The sequence below is a fragment of the Salvelinus fontinalis genome, chromosome 21 (assembly GCF_029448725.1).
Source record: "Salvelinus fontinalis isolate EN_2023a chromosome 21, ASM2944872v1, whole genome shotgun sequence".
NCBI classification, from domain to species: domain Eukaryota; kingdom Metazoa; phylum Chordata; class Actinopteri; order Salmoniformes; family Salmonidae; genus Salvelinus; species Salvelinus fontinalis.
The window spans coordinates 9,544,259-9,563,214 of record NC_074685.1 but is presented as its reverse complement, the minus strand read 5'-3'; positions in this window follow the sequence as shown (position 1 = coordinate 9,563,214).

Sequence of the window (18,956 nt, the reverse complement as noted above, 5' to 3'; positions counted from 1 at the left end):
GGGAGTTTCCTGGCCATGGACCCAAAATATCAATGTTTTGTTCCCCGAGCCACTTAGTTATCACTTTTGCCTTATGGCAAGGTGCTCCAACATGCTGGAAAAGGCATTGTTCGTCACCAAACTGTTCCTGGATGGTTGGGAGAAGTTGCTTTCGGAGGATGTGTTGGTACTATTCTTTATTCATGGCTGTGTTCTTAGGCAAAATTGTGAGTGAGCCCACTCCCTTGGCTGAGAAGCAACCCCACACATGAATGGTCTCAGGATGCTTTACTGCTGGCATGACACAGGACTGATGGTAGCGCTCACCTTGTCTTCTCCGGACAAGCTTTTTTCCGGATGCCCCAAACAATTGGAAAGGGGATTCATACCCCAGTCCTCAGCAGTCCAATCCCTGTACCTTTTGCAGAATATCAGTCTGTCCCTGATGTTTTTCCTGGAGAGAAGTGGCTTCTTTGCTGCCCTTCTTGACACCTGGCCATCCTCCAAAAGTCTTCGCTTCACTGTGCGTGCAGATGCACTCACACCTGCCTGCTGCCATTCCTGAGCAAGCTCTGTACTGGTGGTGCCCCGATCCCGCAGCTGAATCAACTTTAGGAGACGGTCCTGGAGCTTGCTGGACTTTCTTTGGCGCCCTGAAGCATTCTTCACAACAATTGAACCACTCTCCTTGAAGTTCTTGATGATCCGATAAATGGTTGATTTAGGTGCAATCTTACCGGCAGCAATATCCTTGCCTGTGAAGACCTTTTTGTGCAAAGCAATGATGACAGCACGTGTTTCCTTGCAGGTAACCATGGTTGACAGAGGAAGAACAATGATTCCAAGCACCACCCTCCTTTTGAAGCTTCCAGTCTGTTATTCGAACTTAATCAGCATGACAGAGTGATCTCCAGCCTTGTCCTTGTCAACACTCACACCTGTGTTAACGAGAGAATCACTGACATGATGTCAGCTGGTCCTTTTGTGGCAGGGCTGAAATACAGTGGAAATGTTTTGGGGGGATTCAGTTCATTTGCATGGCAAAGAGAGACTTTGCAATTAATTGCAATTCAGCTGATCACTCTTCATAACATTCTGGAGTATATGCAAATTGCCATCATACAAACTGAGACAGTAGATTTTGTGAAAATGTATATTTGTGTCATTCTCAAAACTTTTGGCCACGACTGTAGATAATTGTGTTAGTGTGGTTAAGAGATGAGGTAGCAATTCAAAAATCATGTTAAACACTATTATTGCAGTGTGAGTCCATGCAACTCATTATGTGACATTTTTACTCCTGAATTTATTTAAGCTTGCCATAACAAAGGGGATGAATACTTTTTGACGAAGACATTTCAGCTTTTTGGTTTTAATGAATTTGTAAAAATGTCTAAAAACATAATTCCACTTTGTAATTATGGGGTATCGTTTGTATGCCATTGATGAATATATTTTATTAAATCCTTTTTTAATTCAGGTTGTAACGCAACAAAATTTGGAAAAAGTAAAGACACACACACACACACACACACACACACACACACACACACACACACACACACACACACACACACACACACACACACACACACACACACACACACACACACACACACACACACACACACAAAGCACACACAAAGCACACAAAGCACACAAAACACACACAAAGCACAAAGCACACACACACACACACAAAGCACACACAAAGCACACACACAAAGCACAAACTCATCTACAGATATATATATTACATAAGGTAGGCTTTTGAAGTCAGTCATTTCAGGAAGTGATTTGAATAAAAAATAAACATATTGTAATTTTTAGTTTATTGAGAAGTAATTGAAAACAAATGACCTTTTTTCAATTCTTGAATCTTAATTTTAGTTTGCTTGATGAATTGACTGCCTTCAATTGAAATTGTGCCCAACAGTGCTAGATCAGGTACATTGGCACAGTGCCACATCATCCTCTGCTCTATATTTTGCTCCTCTACTATTTTAATTAGCTGCACAAACTAAAGCACTGTCTGTCTGTCACACCGCACATCTCCATCTGACAAGATATATTATTTCATTTTGAGGAGGGAGGAAGTTGTGGGTAGTTGACTGACGTCTCCATGTATCAGTAGTGTCTAGGAACAGAGTGTTGGTTTGTGGTAGCTTTCTGTTGACAGTCAGAGAGAGAGACAATATAAGGACGTGTTGATGGGCAGGTGGCCACGGAACACAGATGGATATCTTTGATATGTATTATATTGATTTAGCTGAACACTGAGATATGGTGAGAGTGCATCATCTCTCTCTCTCTCTATCTCTCCCTCTTCCCCCCTCTCTCTCCCCCCCCCCCTCTCTCTCGCTCTCTTTCTCTCTAGCTCTCTATCTTTCCTTGATGGTATTTGCTATTTGATTCTCAATATTTCCTTTACACAAGACCAGCCTGTAGCTTTCCTATTTTTCTGCAGAGTGAGATTCCGAAACGCACTTCTTGTCCAAATGCGCCAGAGAAACTCCAGCATGATGCCTAAACCCTGTAAAATTATTCAAATCCTCTTCAACAACGGTCCTCTGACTGAAGCTGTCACGGTGGTCTGCTCCAAGCTCCTCCAAATTGCCAGTGTGATGGTGACTGAAGCGATCTGAGACGACAGTCGTGACCGTCGTAGCCTGGCTCCTCATTTCGTGATAGAATTTCTAATGCAATTTCAGCACTCAGTTGTTGTTTAATTAGAAAATAGTGGTATTTGCTAATTATTTGGAGTCCTAATTCAACCCAAACATCATTAGTGTGTGTATTATTGCCATGTATTGAGGATTTAGCGGTGAATGACTAATTTAAATGACATTGGCCATCGTTAGCCGTCTTTTGGCTATCTGCAAGTGCCTTTTCTTTCAAAGAAAAGAAGCATCGCAATCTCTCACCCAAAATAACACTGTTGTCACAGAAAGGAGAAGTCACAATGATGTTCTCGCCCCAATCAGTGACATTTTTCTCCCCTGACAGTGTAGCACACACACACACACACACACACACACACACACACACACACACACACACACACACACACACACACACACACACACACACACACACACACACACACACACACACACACACACACACACACACACACACACACACACACACACATTTGTCTGTTCAACAAATGGCATGCTCAACAGAAGGCTTCTCTCCTCTTTCCCCATTTCCCAATACAGAGAGAGAGAGAGAGAGAGAGAGAGAGCAGATCTGCAAAGTCAATCCCTTCCCCAGAGTCAGTCGGCGGAGTGTTTGGTGAAATAGACAGCCTTCTCTAACCCTTAGGCACTGCTGAAGCTCTCCTCTGTGTGAATGCAGTCTTTGAGTCTGTCCACGTCACTCCAATAGGGTAAACTGTCAAGCTACAGTGGCTTGTGAAGGATTCACCCCCCTTGGCATTTTTCCTATTTTGTTGCTTTACAACCTGGAATTAAAATGGATTTTGGGGGGGGGGGGGGGGTTGTATCATTTGATTTACACAACATGCCTATGACTTTGAAGATCCAAATATTTTCTATTGTGAAAGAAACAAGAAATAAGACAAAAAAAACAGAAAATGTGCATAACTATTCACCCCCCCAAAGTCAATAATTTGTAGAGACGCCTTTTGCAGCAATTACAGCTGCAAGTCTCTTGTGGTATGTCTCTATAAGCTTGGCACATCTAGCCACTGGGATTTTTGCCCATTCTTCAAGGAAAAACTGCTCCAGCTCCTTCAAGTTGGATGGGTTCCACTGGTGTACAGCAATCTTTAAGTCATACCACAGATTCTCAATTATATTGAGGTCTGGGCTTTGACTAGGCCATTCCAAGACATTTAAATGTTTCCCCTTAAACCACTCAAGTGTTGCTTTAGCAGAATGCTTAGGGTCATTTCTGCAGGAAGGTGAACCTCTATCCCAGTCTCAAATCTCTGGAAGACAAACAGGTTTCCCCTCAATAATTTCCCTGTATTTAGCGTCATCCATCATTCCATAAATTCTGACCAGTTTCCCAGTCCCTGCCGATGAAAAACATCCCCACAGCATGATGCTGCCACCACCATGCTTCACTGTGGGGATGCGTTCTCGGGGTGATGAGAGGTGTTGGGTTTGCGCCAGACATGGTGTTTTCCTTGATGGCCAGAAAGCTCAATTTTAGTCTCATTTAACCAGAGTACCTTCTTCCATATGTTTGGGGAGTCTCCCACATGCCTTTTGGCGAACACCAAACATGTTTGCTTATTTTTTTCTGGCCACTCATGCATAAAGCCCAGCTCTGTGGAGTGTACAGCTTAAAGTGGTCCTAGGGACAGATACGCCAATCTCCACTGTGAAGCTTTGAAGCTCCTTCAGGGTTATCTTTGGTCTCTTTGTTGCCTCTCTGATTAATGCCCTCCGTGCCTAGTTTGTGATTTTTGGTGGGTGGCCATCTCTTGGCAGGTTTGTTGTGGTGCCATATTCGTTCCATTTTTTAATAATGGATTTAATGGTGCTCCGTGGGATGTTCAAAGTTTCTGATATGTTTTTATTACCCAACCCTGATCTGTACTTCTCCACAACTTTGTCCATGACCTGTTTGGAGAGCTCCTTGCTTGGTGGTGCCCCTTGCTTAGTGGTGTTGCAGACTCTGGGACCTTTCAGAACAGGTGTATATATACTGAGATCATGTGACACTTAGATTGCACACAGGTGGACTTTATTGAACTAATTATGTGACTTCTGAAGGTAATTGGATGCACCAAATCGTATTTAGGTGCTTCATAGCAAAGGGGGTGAATACATATGCACGTACCACTTTTCCGTTGTTTAAAAAAAAATTTTTTTTTTGTTTTGAAACAAGTTATTTTTTTCATTTCACTTCACCAATTTGGCCTGTTTTGTGTACGTCCATTACATGAAATCCAAATAAAAATCTATTTAAATTAAAGGTTATAATGCAACAAAATAGAAAAAACACCAAGGGGGGTAAATACTTTTGCAAGGCACTGTATATGGTCTAGTCTCAGCTGGGAGATACTGTATGTCTGACCAGAGAGAGCGAGAGCGAGAGAGAAACTATGTCAACCCTTGGTTAGCCCAGGTTCGATTCCCACGGGGGACCAGTACGAAAGAGTATGCACTCACTACTCTGGATAAAAGCGTCTACTAAAATGGAAAAGGATTGAATAGACCATTTCAGTTTGCAAATGGAAGTTATTTCTATGTGAAAAGTATTTCAAGCAACTGCAAAACATATAACAAGCAAGTATTTTTCCTTTCCACAAGTATTATCGAATGAACAGTCTTGTACAGATAATTATCAGACTCAAGATACAAATGCATTTAGTTTTCACAAAAGTAGTGCACTGCTTTTACTAGTCCTGTATTAGCGGACTGATAATACAGGACGGCAAAAAAATGGCAGCTTATTTACCCATGATGCCAGGGTACACAACAACACTGCAGGGAAAATGATTAAAGTCTGAGAATAAATAAAATAAAAACAGTGAACAGAGGGATGGAGCAGAAAAAGAAAGAGTGTGGTGTGGTGGAGAAGCAGAGAGGAGAGATCAGGCAGACAGCTGAATGACAGGGAGAACAGAGGAGGTATAGGAGAGGGACAGGGAGACAAGAGATAAGGCAGACTGTTGAATGACAGAGAGAACAGAGGAGGTAGAGGAGAGGGACAGAGAGACAAGAGATAAGGCAGACAGCTGAATGACAGGGAGAACAGAGGAGGTAGAGGAAAGGGACAGAGAGACAAGAGATAAGGCAGACAGCTGAATGACAGAGAGAACAGAGGAGGTAGAGGAGAGGGACAGGGAGACAAGAGATAGGGCAGACAGCTGAATGACAGGGAGAACAGAGGAGGTAGAGGAAAGGGACAGAGAGACAAGAGATAAGGCAGACAGCTGAATGACAGAGAGAACAGAGGAGGTAGAGGAGAGGGACAGGGAGACAAGAGATAGGGCAGACAGCTGAATGACAGAGAGAACAGAGGAGGTAGAGGAGAGGGACAGGGAGACAAGAGATAAGGCAGACAGCTGAATGACAGGGAGAACAGAGGAGGTAGAGGAAAGGGACAGAGAGACAAGAGATAGGGCAGACAGCTGAATGACAGAGAGAACAGAGGAGGTAGAGGAGAGGGACAGAGAGACAATAGATAGGGCAGACAGTTGAATGACAGAGAGAACAGAGGAGGTAGAGGAGAGGGACAGGGAGACAAGAGGTAGGGCAGGGGGAGGGGTGAGTGGGAGGGAGAGATGGGTGGGTGGGTGGCAGAGAGGAAGATAGCGGGGACAAGGAGAGAGGGACTGAGATAATGAAGGACAAAAAGCTGTACTGTGCTGTGAGCAACAGACAGAAGAAGATGGTGACATAGGGAGAGCAGAGAGCCCCGACGGAACACAGACAAACAGATGAAACCGCCGTTGGGTCACTGCCAGGAACAAGGGACAGGAGGGAAAGGAAAGGAGGAGAGGAGAGAGGAACGAAGGAGCCCACTTTTCTCTCATTACCAGGTTGTTACCTTGATGGTGCCTCTCAAGGTCGGGCTCTGTTTCTTAATATGATACATGCAAACACACGCCTGCACGCACACAAACAAACACACACAAGCACACACACAAACAAACACACACAAGCACACACACACACATCCCCTGGGTGTCTGGTTCTGTCCCTCTGTGCTTTTTTTATTTCCTGTTCTTTCCTTCCTTGGTGTTTTTCTTTGTCTAAATCAGCATCTCTAATTATAATGGGGATTAGATGAGGAGGATAATGTGTTGTCATCTCAGACTGCTGTCTGGCTCTGGTATTTATTAGCTGTTCTCATCCCAGCTCAGCGAGAGGCTCTATCGTATTGACAAATAACCACCTATGCCGACGCATGGAGTTGTAGTAGTGTAGGGTGGTGGGAGCAATAGGGCTATTAGATGGCACACAAAAGTAATTCATGATTCAGTCATGATAAACAAGACAACTTTGGTAACGTCAACTTTATGTTCCATTTTAAACCAATAGTTAAACCCTAAATGCCAAATTAGAGCACTCCACTTCCACTTTGAAGTTTTTTGTTGACTCACGGTTCATACAACAATTCCAGTAACGGTCCAGTATACCGTACACACAAACAGCACAACATAAAACCAAAACTTCAATAACAGCGCCGCTCTCCAGGCTGCTGGCTAGCGATATCCAGAATCTGGTTCCGTGGGCTTTAGCTCTCAATTAATACATATCTTTCCAACTTTCGTCCACATATCTACAGCTCTGGAAAAATGAAGAGGCCACTGCAAAATGATCAGTTTCTCTGGTTTGACTATTTATAGGTATGTGTTTGGGCAAAATGATCAGTTTCTCTGGTTTTACTATTTATAGGTATGTGTTTGGGCAAAATGATCAGTTTCTCTGGTTTGACTATTTATAGGTATGTGTTTGGGCAAAATGATCAGTTTCTCTGGTTTTACTATTTATAGGTATGTGTTTGGGTAAAATGATCAGTTTCTCTGGTTTGACTATTTATATATATGTGTTTGGGTAAAATGAACATTTTGTTTTATTCTATAAACTACTGACATTTCTCCCAAACAAAAATATTGTCATTTAGAGCATTTATTTGCAGAAAATTACAACTGGTCAAAATAAAAAATATGTAGTGTTGTCAGACCTCGACTAATGCAAAGAAAATTATTTCATATTCATTTTTAAACAACACAATACTAATGTTTTAACTTAGGAAGAGTTCAGAAATCAATATTTAGTGGAATAACCCTGATTTTCAGTCACAGCTTTCATGCGTCTTGGCATGCTCTCCGCCAGTCTTTCACATTGATGTTGGGTGACTTTATGCCACTCCTGGTGCAAAAACTCAAGCAGCTCAGCTTTGTTTGATGGCTTGTGACCATCCATCTTCCTCTTGATCAAATTCCAAAGGTTTTCAATTGAGTTCAGGTCTTGAGATTGGGCTGGTCATGACAGGGTCTTGATCTGGTGGTCCTCCATCCACACTTTGATTGACCTGGCTGTGTGGCATGAAGCATTGTCCTGCAGGAACAACCAATCCTCAGAGTTGGGGAACATTGTCAGAGCAGAAGGAAGCAGGTTTTCTTCCAGGACAACCTTCCAACGTACAACCTTGTACGTGGCTTGATTCATGTGTCCTTCCCGATTCCAGCCTTGCTGAACCACCCCCAGATTATCACCGATCCTCCACCAGATTTCACAATGGGTGCGAGACCTGGAGAGGTCTACAAGCCAGTCACTCACACCCACTGTGATAACTTTGCAGTGGTCTCTTAATTTTTTTCCAGAGCTGTATATCGGCACTCAATATTCAAAAACAATCTTGTGGACAGAACTCACCTTTGTCTCCCTGCTCGGTCTACACACACCCAACTGGCCCTGCCAGCTGTTGTGGTAGTCTCCCTGTGACCCAGTGGAACATTTGTCAGCTAGTCACAGGTGTCAGGGAGAAGGTCTCTAATCCTGAAGCAACTGTGTGTATAAATTGTATGTCACGTTTCATAAACAAATAAAAATGGATAAGTGGATAACAAGTAAAAATAACATGGCTATTTACAGGAAGTACCAGGTTATAGAGGTATCTAAATAGGTAGGGGTATAGGTAGCAGCGTATGTGGGGAGTAAGAACGTGTGTGTGTGGGCGTATGTAGTGTGTATGTGTTGTGGTGTCAGTAGAGTCCAGTGTGTGTAAATAGAGCAGGCAGTATTCGACGTCCATCCATGTCTAAGGATGTCGACAGATGGAAACCAGCTAATATGGGCAACAGTGAGCGCTGTTACCTTCAGGTAGGTTTCGGTTTTGCTAGAGCTTTGTAGACAGGGACGGAGGATGGGTGTAAGCATCTGCCTCTGGTTGCATACAGCCAGACGTGTATAGCCTTAAAACATTTGGTGACCTTGCCTGCTTTTGAGACACGGTTGGATCCCAACCTGGGACACTACATGTTGACTAATTAAAACAATTACAGTAACTATTGATCACTATTATGGATTATTATTCTAATATGTATTCATTATCGAATTTTGTCAGTTAAAGATGATATTTAACTGCACTCTAGAGAGTTGTAGACCTATATCTAATCCTTAAAGCATATATCAAATAAACAAGAACTTACAATTGTACATACTTTGTGTGAGAGAGAGAAGCAGAGAGTGTGTTTTATATTTCCTTGTCAGCCGCCCATCACTGCTTTGTCAATTTTGACAGGCCCAGTGTATGCACTGCTGGATGAGACTGTCAGGGGCATTGGAGTGCATGGCAGATCTGAAAGAGATAAGCACAAAGTGACAGTAAGTATACAGCTCAACAACATGTTTGTGTGTGCACATCTGTTGGTGTGAGTGAGCGTATGTAATAATTCTGAATTACCTGTATCCATCTGGAAATCGACCAGTGTATCAGGAACTGATGCAGTCAGTAAATTAAATACCACAGCAGAGGACTTCAGTGACTGCAGCTAAACTGCTGGGGTTGGCAGATCTAAAAGAGACAGGCACAATTTTCTTAACTGACAATCATACAACTAAAGTGGCACCCCCCGATGTGGCACCCCCCGATTATGTGATATCCGGTTTGGAGCGAGCGGTCGCATTTGCATTCGCTCTGCAGGTAGTATAACTTTTCATTACATTTCATTACATTTCATTATAGTACAACGGTTTAATTTGTCCAACCTTAGCAATTTCTTCTTAGCTAGCTACATAGCCGTCTGTGTATCAAAGATAATTGCGTAATTATCGTATTTCGTCGTCTATCGTAGTCCACACTGCTATCTGCCCAGCAGCTAGCCAGCTAGCAAACGTCCACCGTCTACCCAATAGTAGTATAACTTTTCATTACATTTCATTATAGTACAACGGTCTGATTTTCATTTTCATTACAGTACAACGGTTTGATTTGTTTGATCTTAGCTAGCTACATAGCCGTCTTTGTATCAAACATAATTGTGTAGTTATTGAGGTTCGCTAGCCAGCTATTTTCGTCCTAACGTAACGCAACGTAGCCAACACTGCTAGCTAGCCAGCTTGCCACCGAATAGCAGCATTGTAGAAACGAGTGCATTACAACGGAACGACTTGATTAGTGTAGTGTTGGCTGGCTACACAGTTGTCTTTGCTATCTTTGATTTGTTTGATCTTAGCTAGCTACTTAGCTGGCTACATAGCCGTCTTTGTATCAAAGATAATTGTGTAGTTATCGAGGTCCGCTGAGGTTCGCTAGCCAGGTATTCTCGTCCTAACGTAACGTAACGTAGTCAACCCTGCTAGCTAGCCAGCTAGCCACCGATTAGCAGCACTGTAGAAACGATTACATTACAACGGAACGACTTGATTTGTGTAGTGTTAGCTAGCTACATAGTTTTCTTTGCTATCTTTGTATCTAAGATAATTGTGTAGCTTTGAGTAATTATCGGTTAGCTAGCCAGCTATTTTCGCCTGCCGCGCTGCCGTCCTCCTACCTAGCCAACACTGCTAGCTAACACTGCTAGCTAGCCAACTTCTACCGAATAGCAGCACTGTAGAAACTTACATTACAACGGAACGACTTGATTAGCGTAGTGTTAGCTAGTTGTCTTTGCTGTCCTTGTATCCATGATAATTGTGTAGTTTAGAGAAATTTAGAGAAATTGTCGAGGTCACCTAGCCAGCTTCACTTTCAACAACGCAGCCACTGCTAGCCAGGCTACTTCACCAGCCAGCAGTACTATATCATTTTAGTCAATCAGATCTTTTATTTTACTTTTATTTTTTGCAACGTAAGCTTAACTTTCTGAACATTCGAGACGTGTAGCCCACTTGTCATTCTAATCTCCTTTGCTTTAGCGTAGCCTCTTCTGTAGCCTGTCAACTATGTGTCTGTCTATCCCTGTTCTCTCCTCTCTGCACAGACCATACAAACGCTTCACACCGCGTGGCCGCGCCCACCCTAACCTGGTGGTCCCAGCCCGCACGACCCACTTGGAGTTCCAGGTCTCCGGTAGCCTCTGGAACTGCCGATCCGCGGCCAACAAGGCAGAGCTCATCTCAGCCTATGCGTCCCTCCAGTCCCTCGACTTCTTGGCACTGACGGAAACATGGCTCACCACAGATAACACTGCTACTCCTACTGCTCTCTCTTCGTCTGCCCACGTGTTCTCGCACACCCCGAGAGCTTCTGGTCAGCGGGGTGGTGGCACCGGGATCCTCATCTCTCCCAAGTGGTCATTCTCTCTTTCTCCCCTTACCCATCTGTCTATCGCCTCCTTTGAATTCCATGCTGTCACAGTTACCAGCCCTTTCAAGCTTAACATCCTTATCATTTATCGCCCTCCAGGTTCCCTTGGAGAGTTCATCAATGAGCTTGATGCCTTGATAAGCTCCTTTCCTGAGGACGGCTCACCTCTCACAGTTCTGGGTGACTTTAACCTCCCCACGTCTACCTTTGACTCATTCCTCTCTGCCTCCTTCTTTCCACTCCTCTCCTCTTTTGACCTCACCCTCTCACCTTCCCCCCCTACTCACAAGGCAGGCAATACGCTTGACCTCATCTTTACTAGATGCTGTTCTTCCACTAACCTCATTGCAACTCCCCTCCAAGTCTCCGACCACTACCTTGTATCCTTTTACCTCTCGCTCTCATCCAACACTTCCCACACTGCCCCTACTCGGATGGTATCGCGTCGTCCCAACCTTCGCTCTCTCTCCCCCGCTACTCTCTCCTCTTCCATCCTATCATCTCTTCCCTCTGCCCAAACCTTCTCCAACCTATCTCCTGATTCTGCCTCCTCAACCCTCCTCTCCTCCCTTTCTGCATCCTTTGACTCTCTATGTCCCCTATCCTCCAGGCCGGCTCGGTCCTCCCCTCCCGCTCCGTGGCTCGACGACTCATTGCGAGCTCACAGAACAGGGCTCCGGGCAGCCGAGCGGAAATGGAGGAAAACTCGCCTCCCTGCGGACCTGGCATCCTTTCACTCCCTCCTCTCTACATTTTCCTCTTCTGTCTCTGCTGCTAAAGCCACTTTCTACCACTCTAAATTCCAAGCATCTGCCTCTAACCCTAGGAAGCTCTTTGCCACCTTCTCCTCCCTCCTGAATCCTCCTCCCCCTCCCCCCCCCCTCCTCCCTCTCTGCAGACGACTTCGTCAACCATTTTGAAAAGAAGATCGACGACATCCGATCCTCGTTTGCTAAGTCAAACGACACCGCTGGTTCTGCTCACACTGCCCTACCCTGTGCTTTGACCTCTTTCTCCCCTCTCTCTCCAGATGAAATCTCGCGTCTTGTGACGGCCGGCCGCCCAACAACCTGCCCGCTTGACCCTATCCCCTCCTCTCTTCTCCAGACCATTTCCGGAGACCTTCTCCCTTACCTCACCTCGCTCATCAACTCATCCTTGACCGCTGGCTACGTCCCTTCCGTCTTCAAGAGAGCGAGAGTTGCACCCCTTCTGAAAAAACCTACACTCGATCCCTCCGATGTCAACAACTACAGACCAGTATCTCTTCTTTCTTTTCTCTCCAAAACTCTTGAACGTGCCGTCCTTGGCCAGCTCTCCTGCTATCTCTCTCAGAATGACCTTCTTGATCCAAATCAGTCAGGTTTCAAGACTAGTCACTCAACTGAGACTGCTCTTCTCTGTATCACGGAGGCGCTCCGCACTGCTAAAGCTAACTCTCTCTCCTCTGCTCTCATCCTTCTAGACCTATCGGCTGCCTTCGATACTGTGAACCATCAGATCCTCCTCTCCACCCTCTCCGAGTTGGGCATCTCCGGCGCGGCCCACGCTTGGATTGCGTCCTACCTGACAGGTCGCTCCTACCAGGTGGCGTGGCGAGAATCTGTCTCCTCACCACGCGCTCTCACCACTGGTGTCCCCCAGGGCTCCGTTCTAGGCCCTCTCCTATTCTCGCTATACACCAAGTCACTTGGCTCTGTCATAACCTCACATGGTCTCTCCTATCACTGCTATGCAGACGACACACAATTAATCTTCTCCTTTCCCCCTTCTGATGACCAGGTGGCGAATCGCATCTCTGCATGTCTGGCAGACATATCAGTGTGGATGACGGATCACCACCTCAAGCTGAACCTCGGCAAGACGGAGCTGCTCTTCCTCCCGGGGAAGGACTGCCCGTTCCATGATCTCGCCATCACGGTTGACAACTCCATTGTGTCCTCCTCCCAGAGCGCTAAGAACCTTGGCGTGATCCTGGACAACACCCTGTCGTTCTCAACTAACATCAAGGCGGTGGCCCGTTCCTGTAGGTTCATGCTCTACAACATCCGCAGAGTACGACCCTGCCTCACACAGGAAGCGGCGCAGGTCCTAATCCAGGCACTTGTCATCTCCCGTCTGGATTACTGCAACTCGCTGTTGGCTGGGCTCCCTGCCTGTGCCATCAAACCCCTACAACTCATCCAGAACGCCGCAGCCCGTCTGGTGTTCAACCTTCCCAAGTTCTCTCACGTCACCCCGCTCCTCCGCTCTCTCCACTGGCTTCCAGTTGAAGCTCGCATCCGCTACAAGACCATGGTGCTTGCCTACGGAGCTGTGAGGGGAACGGCACCTCAGTACCTTCAGGCTCTGATCAGGCCCTACACCCAAACAAGGGCACTGCGTTCATCCACCTCTGGCCTGCTCGCCTCCCTACCACTGAGGAAGTACAGTTCCCGCTCAGCCCAGTCAAAACTGTTCGCTGCTCTGGCACCCCAATGGTGGAACAAACTCCCTCACGACGCCAGGACAGCGGAGTCAATCACCACCTTCCGGAGACACCTGAAACCCCACCTCTTCAAGGAATACCTAGGATAAAGCAATCCTTCTGCCCCCCCCCCCCCCCCCCCTTAAAAGATTTAGATGCACTATTGTAAAGTGGCTGTTCCACTGGATGTCATTAGGTGAATGCACCAATTTGTAAGTCGCTCTGGATAAGAGCGTCTGCTAAATGACTTAAATGTAATGTAATGTAAATGTAAAGAGTGAATGAGTGTAAGGCCTAGACTGAATCAGATCAAGTGTTAAACAATGATAGCCGACACCCGCATAGCTAATGTTTCAGCAGTGTAACTGCATTGGCGCTGTCAAGTCGGTGAGCAGCTGCTCTTGATCATTGTCAAATGCCTCAGGATTTTCTGGCCTGACGACCCCTGGCTAACCCTGTCCCCAGTCCACGTGGTCGTGCTGCTGATCCAGTCTCTGCAGTTTCTGCCTGCAGCTATGGAACCCTGACCTGCTCAGTGCTCACTGGACTTGCTACCTTCTCCCATACCTGCTGTTTGACCCTATCTCTCTACTGGATCTGCAGTCTCAACCTCTAAAGGCTCAGCTATGAAAAGCCAACAAGCATTTAATCCTGGGGTGCTGAACAATTGCACCGTCTATAACCACTGTGATTATTATTTGACCCTGCTGGTCATCTATGAACGTTTAAATGTATTGAAGAACGATCTGGTCCAAATGGCTGTACTCTTTTATAATCTCCACCAGCACAGCCACAAGAGGACTGGCCAACCGTTGGAGCCTGGCTCCTCTCTGTCCAGCACAGCCACAAGAGGACTGGCCAACCTTTGGAGCCTGGCTCCTCTCTATCCAGCACAGCCACAAGAGGACTGGCCAACCGTTGGAGCCTGGCTCCTCTCTATCCAGCACAGCCACAAGAGGACTGGCCAACCGTTGGAGCCTGGCTCCTCTCTATCCAGCACAGCCACAAGAGGACTGGCCAACCGTTGGAGCCTGGATCCTCTCTAGGTTTCTTCCTAGGTTCCTACCTTTCTAGCGAGTTTTTCCTAGCCACTGTGCTTCTACATCTGCATTGCTTGCTCTTTGGGGCTTTAGGCTGGTTATCTGTATAAGCACTTTGTGACAACAGTTGATGTAAAAGGGGCTTTTTAAAATAAATGTGATTGATTGATTGCCTGCTTATTCTTCTATTCATGTCAGTAACTCTAAATCTAAATATGACCTTGAGTTATCTTACATTTCTTCAATAGGAAGTTGTACCTTAAGCCAACACTTTTTCCTGGTCGTTCCTGCTGGGGATTGGAGGCTTCAGGTGTGGGAATGAAGGACCGAGAGAATTGGGATATTAACAATAATTAGAGCCAACATTTATAAATGAAATTCAATTTGGGTTAGCTGTATATCTCATCAGATTGAGAATTTCTGATGATAAGCCATGGATTCTTTGTTTTAACAGCCCTAAACCATTTCCCTTGCATTGTCAATGAGGTTTCTAAACAAACCCAGGTGCAATATAATTATGGCCACTGGTTGGTTCTGTGGTGTTAGTCTGATTTCCCATAGGGAACACTGTAAACAGGAAGAGGTGCATATTACTTCGCCCAGCAGCAGTCACTGAGGTAGCAAGCTAAAGTTAGCTAGTGAGCCGCAGAAATGTTTCAGTCCGATTGGACTTATCTTACTATATCAGCATGACTTAACATAGTTTATTTTGTTTTTGACCTCGACATTCTTGCTGGATAGTTTGATAGCTAACGTGCTAACATTAATACTGCAAGTTAGCTAACACTAACGGCACTAGCTAGCTAATCTCCTATGTGGATGCCTCCATCTAGTTCCCAAGAACACCATGTTTGAATCCAGCGATAGAAAGTTGTTTTGATATTTTTGTTTTAACTAGTTAATTCCTAAACTTAATCTTAAATACTTTGAAATGTGATGTTTGGAACAACTTCAAAATATGACGTTTGAGAAACATGAATGAATGTCAAATTCTGACTTGAGACTGTGGGAGCTTGTTGGCATATAGTCAGTGCAAGAAAGTTAGTACAAAGAAGGGTCAATGTAGGTAGTCCAGGTAGCCATTTGATTAGCTATTTAGCAGTCTTGTTTAACAGTCTTATGGCTTGAGGGTAGAAGCTGTTCAAGGTCCTGTTGTTTCCAGACTTGGTGCACTGGTACCAAGAACCAGAACAGTCTACAAGCTTGGGTGAGTGGAGTCTTTGATAATTTTTGGGGCCTTCCTCTGACACCACCTGGTTGGAGGTCCTGGATGGAAGAGAACTCAGCCCAAGTGATGTACTGGGCTGTACTCACCACCCTCTGTAGCACTTTGCGGTCGGGTGCCTTACAATTGTCGTGTTAAGCAGTATGCAGCCAGTCAAGATGCTCTCAATGTTGCAGCTGTAGATCTTTTTGAGGATCTGAGGGCTCGTGTCAAATATTTTCAGCCTCCTGAGGGGGAAGAGGTGCTGTCATGCCCTTTTCACAACTGTGTGGGTGTTTGTGGACCATGTTAATTTCTCACCACCTGGGGGCATCCCGTCAGGAAGTCCAGGATCCAGTTGCAGAGGAAGGTGTTCCGTCCCAGGGTCCTGAGGTTGATGAGGAGCTTGGAGGGGACTATGGTTTTGAATGCTTAGCTATAGTCAAAGAACAGCATTCTTACATTGGTATTCCTTTTGTCCAGGTGGATGAGGGAGTGTGGAGTACAATATAGATTGCAGCATCTGGGAATCTTTTGGGGCGGTATGTGAATTGGAGTGGGTACCAGGGTGTCTGGGATGAACACAGGCAGTGTGTGTGTTGAGAGTAGAGAGAGGCAGAACAGAGAGGCAGAACAGAGAGGCAGGAAGAACAGGGTGAGGCATGCAGAACAGGGAGAGGCATGCAGAACAGGGAGAGGCATGCAGAACAGGGAGAGGCAGGCAGAACAGGGAGAGGCAGGCAGAACAGGGAGAGGCAGGCAGAACATGGAGAGGCAGGCAGAACATGGAGAGGCAGGCAGAACAGGGAGAGGCAGGCAGAACATGGAGAGGCAAGCAGAACAGGGAGAGGCAGGCAGAACAGGGAGAGGCAGGCAGAACAGGGAGAGGCAGGCAGAACAGGGAGAGGCAGGCAGAACAGGGAGAGGCAGGCAGAACAGGGAGAGGCAGGCAGAACAGGGAGAGGCAGGCAGAACAGGGAGAGGCAGGCAGAACAGGGAGAGGCAGGCAGAACAGGGAGAGGCAGGCAGAACAGGGAGAGGCAGGCAGAACAGGGAGAGGCAGGTAGAACAGGGAGAGGCAGGCAGAACAGGGAGAGAGGCAGAGCAGGGAGAGGCAGGCAGAGCATGGAGAGGCAGGCAGAACATGGAGAGAGGCAGAGCAGGGAGAGGCAGGCAGAGCAAGGAGAGGCAGGCAGAGCAGGGAGAGAGGCAGAGCAGGGAGAGAGGCAGAGCAGGGATAGTAGGGAGAAACAGACAGAGCAGCCATCCCACCATCTGTGTGTGTGGGGTGTCAGGTGTGGAACACTACTTGGTTTAGTTTCCAGCTCTTCCAGCTAATCCCTTAGTCCCCACAGCTACAGAGCCATCATGACGGGTTTTATGAATCAAAGAGCCAAGACAAATGAGAGGGATATGGATGGGGGAGGATTAGGGTCCAGTATGGAAGCCTGTGAAGAGTGAGAGGAAGGGTGGGCACTCTCCATCGTGGATTAAACATAGTGTGACTCCTTCTACCTAATGAGCACACAAATAAAATGTTTCAATGACAGGTAGTGTGCAAGTGCAAACTTTCGGACACAGGGTGAGAATTGGGACATAGCCAAAAGTGACACACATGCTCCCTTTGCTTCCTAATTTTACGTCCTAGGAGCTACTCTTTGTAGGGGAGCAGAAGCTGACCTCACTTGAGTCGTGATGATGTCTGGTTATATTCGTCAATCATCTGCTCTTACCCCCAGTTCATTTAAATTCTGAATCTTTCATTGTATTTATTTGCTGGAAGCAGCACAACTTTGCCTGAAGAAATATTTGTGTTTTGAAAAAGAAGACAAATATGAGTTGAAAAGCAATTTATTTCCTAATTCACATTGGGGAAAGAAGAAGCTCTAGCTTATTTACCAAATTATTGAACTAACTACAACAGTACAGTCGTGGCCAAAAGTTTTGAGAATGACACAAATATTAATTTTCACAGTCTGTTGCCTCAGTTTGTATGATGGCAATTTGCAAATACTCCAGAATGTTATGAAGAGGGATCAGATAAATTGCAATTAATTGCAAAGTCCCTCTTTGCCATGCAAATGAACTGAATCCCCCAAAAACATTTCCGCTGCATTTCAGCCCTGCCACAAAAAGAACAGCTAACATCATGTCAGTGATTCTCTCATTAACACAGGTGTGAGTGTTGACGAGGACAAGGCTGGAGATCACTCTGTCATGCTGATTGAGTTCGAATAACAGACTGGAAGCTTCAAAAGGAGGGTGGTGCTTGGAATCATTGTTCTTCCTCTATCAACCATGGTTACCTGCAAGGAAACATGTGCCGTCATCATTGCTTTGCACAAAAAGGGCTTCACAGGCAAGGATATTGCTGACAGTAAGATTGCAACTAAATCAACCATTTATCAGATCATCAAGAACTTCAAGGAGAGCGGTTCAATTGTTGTGAAGAATGCTTCAGGGCACCCAAGAAAGTCCAGCAAGCGCCAGGACCGTCTCCTAAAGTTGATTCAGCTGCGGGATCGGGGCACCACCAGTACAGAGCTTGCTCAGGAATGGCAGCAGGCAGGTGTGAGTGCATCTGCACGCACAGTGAGGTGAAGACTTTTGGAGGATGGCCAGGTGTCAAGAAGGGCAGCAAAGAAGCCACTTCTCCAAGAAAAACATCAGGGACAGACTGATATTCTGTAAAAGGTAGAGGGATTGGACTGCTGAGGACTGGGGTAAGGTCATTTTCTCTGATGAATCCCCTTTCCGATTGTTTGGGGCATCCGGGAAAAAGCTTGTCCGGAGAAGACAAGGTGAGCGCTACCATCAGTTCTGTGTCATGCCAACAGTAAAGCATCCTGAGACCATTCATGTGTGGGGTTGCTTCTCAGCCAAGGGAGTGGGCTCACTCACAATTTTGCCTAAGAACACAGCCATGAATAAAGAATGGTACCAACGCATCTTCCGAGAGCAACTTCTCCCAACCATCCAGGAACAGTTTGGTGACCAACAATGCTTTTTCCAGCATGATGGAGCA